This window comes from Mesocricetus auratus, unplaced genomic scaffold, assembly GCF_017639785.1.
Source record: "Mesocricetus auratus isolate SY011 unplaced genomic scaffold, BCM_Maur_2.0 Super-Scaffold_100027, whole genome shotgun sequence".
Lineage (NCBI taxonomy): Eukaryota > Metazoa > Chordata > Mammalia > Rodentia > Cricetidae > Mesocricetus > Mesocricetus auratus.
In genome coordinates this window covers 5,865,573-5,871,806 of record NW_024429208.1, presented here as the reverse complement: position 1 = coordinate 5,871,806, position 6,234 = coordinate 5,865,573, and positions in this window count along the sequence as shown.

Here is a 6,234-nt window from a genome sequence, read left to right as displayed (position 1 = left end):
GCGGGCAGCGCGCGTGCGCAGAGAGAAGACCAACCGGGGGCGGCGGGCGGGGAAGGGCGGAGGCACGGCCAGGAGGGCGGGCTCAATGCCCGAGCCGAGGGCGGTCGGTGATGAAAGTTCCGGGGCCAGCCAGGGCTGCTACCTAGCGGCGAGAGGCATCGCCTCCCAAATCCAAAGCCTTGCGAAGTCGGTGATCGGGCTTGGAGGACCGCCCGGCGAGTGAAGCCGCCCGCTGCCAAGTGCGGTCCTCAGGCTTCACCTACGTGGTGGGTGCAGAAGTCTGATCCCTCAGGTCGGCCTCCGACCTCCACTTGCGCACCGCGGCAGGTTTGTGTGTGTGTACACAAATAAATACTTAGAAAGTACGATAAATAATAAAAATGAGACACACTGCCGCTCTGCGTGGGTTCGTGAGGATAACGTGACTGTCTCCCACAGTCTAATGCCTTCCCCTCCTTGCCCTCCAAAGCCACCACCCCAGGTCTCCTATTTTCCACCCCACCCCTCTTTTCTTTGGCAGGGTGTGGTGGAGGTAGAAACAGAAAGACGAAGGATTCAAGGGCATCCTCGGGCTACACGGTGAGTTCAAGCCAAGCCTGGGATGGGAGACCCTATCCACAGAACAAGCAAACAAACAAAACTGCTTTATAACGACATTCTGATGATGCCTATAGCCGTGTTGTTTAAAGCTATAGCCTACTTTGGGCTTGAAGTGGGAGGTGCTGAAGATTGAACCCAGAGCCAAGAGGATGGCAAGGATGTAATGTGCTCTGTAGCTAAATTATATCTCCATTACGACCCACTTTTGAGTAACTTTTAAAACTCTGTTCATTTTAAAGCTGGCTTGGTCTGTTCCCTACTTAGCATCTAGTTTTTGCATGACCTCCTTTGTTACTGAATTTTTAAAAAAATTATACCAGGCTGATCTGCAGAGACAACACACGGTTCCCCAGGACTACATGTGTGAGACTACAGACTGAATGCGGGCATGAAGGAGCCGGGGAGAGGATGGTATTAAAATGTTGTAAAAGTAGATTATAGCCAGATTGAGAGTTGCACAAGTGTACAAATTTACTGAAGTGTTGTGGAATAATCTTTTTGTACACTGTGAAGATGTGTGTCACTCCGATTAGTTTAACTAAAAAGCTGAACAACCAATAGCTGGGCAGGATTTCCAGGCACAGAGAACGATGGGGAGGACCGAGACACCAGGAGACACAGAGCAAGGAGGATGAGCAGAACAGAGATGACATAATAAAGCCATGAGGCAGAACGTTAATTAATAGAAATGGGTTAAAGTTATAAGAGCTAGTTGGAAACAAGCCTAACCTATCGTCCGAGCTTTCATAATTAATAATAAGTCTCTTGTCATTTATTGAGGAGCCTGTGGTCCCGATGAAAAAGGCCGGCTACACTAACGGTCACTGACACGCACACTTCTAACCAATGACCTCTGCAGTGTGGAAATTACCCTCAAAGTGATTAACACTTAAGACTGCGTGCTGCTCTTCCATTCCCAGTATCCCCAGTTACATTCCCAGAATCCACCCAGGACAGCTCACAACCACCCGGAACTCCAGCTCCACAGAATCCGACTGTTAGTATTCAGGCGTCTGTACTGGCCTGCCCTTGGGGTCCTGACAGGACACGCCCTCAGCTGCACCACTAAGAGAGCCACTGTGCACATTCGCTCGCAAGGCTCTCTTATAAAAGGTGTAAAAGGTGGACAAGCCCACCTCCTATCTCTTTCCCTCCCTCCCTCCCTCCCTCCCTCCCTCCCTCCCTCCCTCCCTCCCTCCCTCCCTCCCTCCCTCCCTCCCTCCCTCCCTCCCTCCCTCCCTCCCTCCCTCCCTCCCTCCCTCTCTCTCTCTCTCTCTCTCTCTCTCTCTCTCTCTCCTCCTCCCTCACTGCCTCTCTTGTCCCCCCCCCCTTCTCTCACCGCTTTCCCATTCCTTCCCCCAAGAAAAAAACTCTCCACCGGAGCTCTGTCGTGTCTGCCCCACCCCACCCCTGCCGCTTTTTTAAAGAACCACACCACCACCCTCTTCAGACCTCCGAGGGCACCTGCATTCATATGCATAAAGACGCACATACACCTTTTGATCCCAGCACTGGGAAGGCAGAGGCAGGGGGACCTCTGTAAGTTTCAGGCCAGCCTGGTCTACAAAATGAGTTCCAGGACAGGCTCCAAAGCTTCACCACAGAGAAACCCTGTCCAAAATAAATAAATAAATAAATAAATATACAATCTTCAAAATCTCATTGTTATTTAAAGCAGTTTTCTTTTTTTTCTTTTTTTTTCTTTTTTTCTGAGACAGGGTTTCTCTGTAGTGTAGCTTTGGAGCCTATCCTGGAACTCGGACCAGGCTGGCTTTGAACTCACAGAGATCTACCTGCCTCTGCCTCCTGAGTGCTGACATTAAAGGGGTACACCACCATCACCCAGCTAAAGCAATGATTTTCAACTCTGGCCTTTTCCATACATGCCCTGATCCCTTGCTGGAATGCTAGAATACTAATAGAAGCTATTAATGATGGTGCATGCCCCATGGCCTTCAGGGGTATGTCGTCGGGGAGCAGGGATGCTGAGCCCGTCATTTGTGAAGAGTGGCTCAGAATGCCCTACAGACAGACACCAAGCTCCATGCATGTGTGTGCAGAAGGTTCCTATGTAAAACTGCAGAACTGGGGGCTGGAGAGATGGCTCAGAGGTTAAGAGCACTGGCTGCTCTTCCAGAGGTCCTGAGTTCAATTCCCAGCAACCACATGGTGGCTCACAACCATCTGTAATGAGGTCTGGCGCCCTCTTCTGGCCTGTGGACATACATGCAGGCAGAACACGGTATACATAATGAATGAATGAATGAATGCAGAACTGGGGTTGGGGATCCAGCTCAATGGGATGTGCGGTGGAGAAGGAGAAGCCGGAAGCTCACGGAGGTCAACAGCAACAAAAGGTCTCAAGGTGGGCAGGGGAGGAGTGACGGCTGAGGTGGTCCTCTGATTGTCACCCACGCTGACACACACACACACACACACACACACACACACACACACACACACACACACACACACGGCCAAGCCCTCCCTTGAGTCAAGGTCATCCAACAAACTCAACTTCACTGATACCTCTTCAGTGGCTCCTACGACTTCCGTTATGCCTCTCTTCAAAGCCCTCCGTTAGCCTCAGTCCCTCTCCCGCAGACCCCCGAGTTGCAGACCCCCGAGTTGCAGACCCCCAGGTTGCAGACCCCCGAGTTGCAGACCCCCGAGTTGCACACCCCCGAGTTGCACACCCCCGAGTTGCACACCCCCGAGTTGCACACCCCCGAGTTGCACACCCCCGGGTTGCCCGTGCCGCACCTCCCCTACTGACTGCTTGTCCCTTTAACCATCCAAGTCCCCACTTGGGAGTCATTGCTAAGCTCTCTCAACCTTCCCAGACCACCCCTCACTGTTTGCCAAGAGCCCCCAACCATTCACGTTCCTAAAATACCCCAATTTCAGAGCCCACCTAAACACCCCAGGAAAAACTATTCAGATGTAACGGAAGCCTCTCAGATTATATTCTCCCCAGCACAACTGGATCCTGCTTTCACGTAACAGTCGGTCCCCAGTTAATCTGATCTGGACAATCTAAATGTTCCTGGTGCCCCTCAAGAACTCTCAAACAGCCGGGCGTGGTGGCGCACGCCTTTAATCCCAGCACTCGGGAGGCAGAGGCAGGCGGATCTTTGTGAGTTCGAGGCCGGGCTGAACCGATAGCCTCCAAAACAATAAAAGAACTCTCAAACAGACTGCAGAGACGTATCCTGCCAACCATCAGCCTACGCTGGGTGGGATCTCTCCCCCATTTCCTGGTTCCCTGGTCTTGGGACTCTCTTCCCAATACCATGACCATGAACCTAACAGTTTCAAATGTACACCCAAGATAATATTTTCTTTTCTAAACTGCTTAACTTCACATCGGTCCCAACAGATTTTAACCAGCTACAGACTTCTCCATCAACTCCAGCGCCAGCATCAGTGTCTCCCCAGAATCTCCATCCTGGTCTAGCCTCACAGACTATACTTCCTAGCCTCGGATGGTCCTGGACGTGGACTGACACAGCATGCTCTTCCGGGCCTTGACCAACAACTCAGCCTCCTTGGGTCCCCTAACAATGATGCCCCAATGTCAGCAGGAAGCAGACAGAGAGAGAATGCCACCCACTTACCCAGCCCCCAGCGACCCCGATAATAAAACAAGGTTAGAATGAAGGGGTTCTAGCCCACTCGAGTGGCTCTGGCAGACCTTACCCTCCTCCCCCATCCCCTCTGCCTTGGTAAAAAATGTTAGATTACATTCCTGAAGCTGCCACCATGGTCCATTCGGCCACTTCCTCCTCCTGAGACTGACTATCAAGGTCCAGCTATCAAAGTATTGAAATCCAGCAATCAGAAGCTCCCTTTAGCTCACGTAGTTAACATGGCCAATTAAAATTAAACATCTCGTCCTCACACAGGGTTCCCCTTTACCTTCATAAACTGCCATTTTCCTACGGGCCATGTCTGTCTCCTCTCTATCCAGAGGCAGTCCTTTGTCCCTGCAGGACAGATACCCCTGTCCCCTCCCTGTCTTAGTCTCTTATTCCCTGCCCTCTGTCCCCCTGGGAAAATAAATCTCCTTTGTGCTGAGAACCTGGCCTTGGGCATCCTGAGCTGATACTTCTCCTTTCAGATAATCGTTCCTTGAGCCATTTCCGAAACCCCAACTGATTCCTGCTGTATCCTTTGCAGAACTGGGTGGACTCCAGTATCCAGAACAGAAACCTGGGGATGGAGAAGACAGCTCCAAAGGGACCTGCGTCCCTGCTGGGGTTTTTTGTTTGGTTTGGTGTTTTTTTTTCTTTTGTTGTTGTTGTTGCTTTTGAGACAGGGTTTCTCTATTTTTTTAAAGACTTTTATTTATTAGGTAAACAGTGTTCCGCCTGCATGTCTGCCTGCACACTAGAAGAGGGCACCAGATCTCATTACAGACGGTTGTGAGCCGCCATGCAGTTGCTGGGCATGAACTCAAGGCCTCTGGGAGAGCAGCCAGTGCTCTCGATTGATGAGCCAGCTCTCCAGCCAGCTTTAGGTTTTTGTTTGTTTGTTTGTTTGTTTGTTTGTTTATCTTTATCTCTGTGGAGGTAGAGGGGTGGCTTCTATGTGACCAGCTCCCAACTTGAGAGGAGACCGGAGGCTACTGCAGCACAGTGAGGTACATGGAGTGCATGAGTTCAAGTCCTAGCCCTGCTATTTACTATAGGAGATGAGGAAACTATTTGACTGCCCCAAGTCTCAGTTTCCCCAGTGTGAGAGGGGTGACGCTAACAAGAGCACTCACTTAAGGAGCTGTCTCTGTCTGGAAGATGAATACTTGCCAGGCGGCTGCTCCTGTCATTGTTACTCTATTGAGGGGGCCCAGAGACTCAGCTTCTCACCTCCTGTCCCCTAAGCTGTATCTTCACTTTAGTTTATTCTGTGCCAGTGCCGTTGTTATTTTTGTTCTGTGGCTGACTCTTGGACATTCTAGCCAGGTCTCGGCCGCAGAGCCATGCCCCAAACTGTGAGGAGCCGCCCTCACTATCGCTATCACCATTAGAAGATGGCGCTGACATCTGCTGTCAGTTGGAGTTTACCGTTTAAGCTGTGCCTCACCCGTCATCTGGGGTGATGAGCAAACCACCAATCCCGGCTCTACACGTCTCACTCGGAGCTCCTAGGCTTATATAAGGGGCTGGGTTTCTTAGCTTGGGGTCTCCCTCTCAGAAGCTGATCATCTATCTCTCAAGATGTATTAAAGCTTTACTGCAGAAGGATCCGAGTGTCCTGCGTCGTTCTTGCTGGCGAGACGGTAGCGCGGGACATCTGGTGCCGAAACCCGGGAACTCTTCAACATCGCCGGCGCCGCGGGAGACCCCTCGGAAGACGGGGCGGATTCAGAACTGCAGGGACGTAAGTTCAGAGAGGTATGCTTTATCCTGAACACCCCCTTTCTCGACTTTGGCCTTAGTTTGTCATCACCGTGGGACGGGTCAGTGGAGGCTTTGGTGCTAGTCCTGTTTGTCCTTCTCCTTCATCGTGGCTGGTACTGACAAAACGGTGCTGTCAGTCTGGTGCTGTCAGTCTGGTGCTGTCAGTCTGGTGCTGTCAGTCTGGTGCTGTCAGTCTGGTAACGGAGTTGAGCGCCGTTTTTTAGATAAGCCGCCA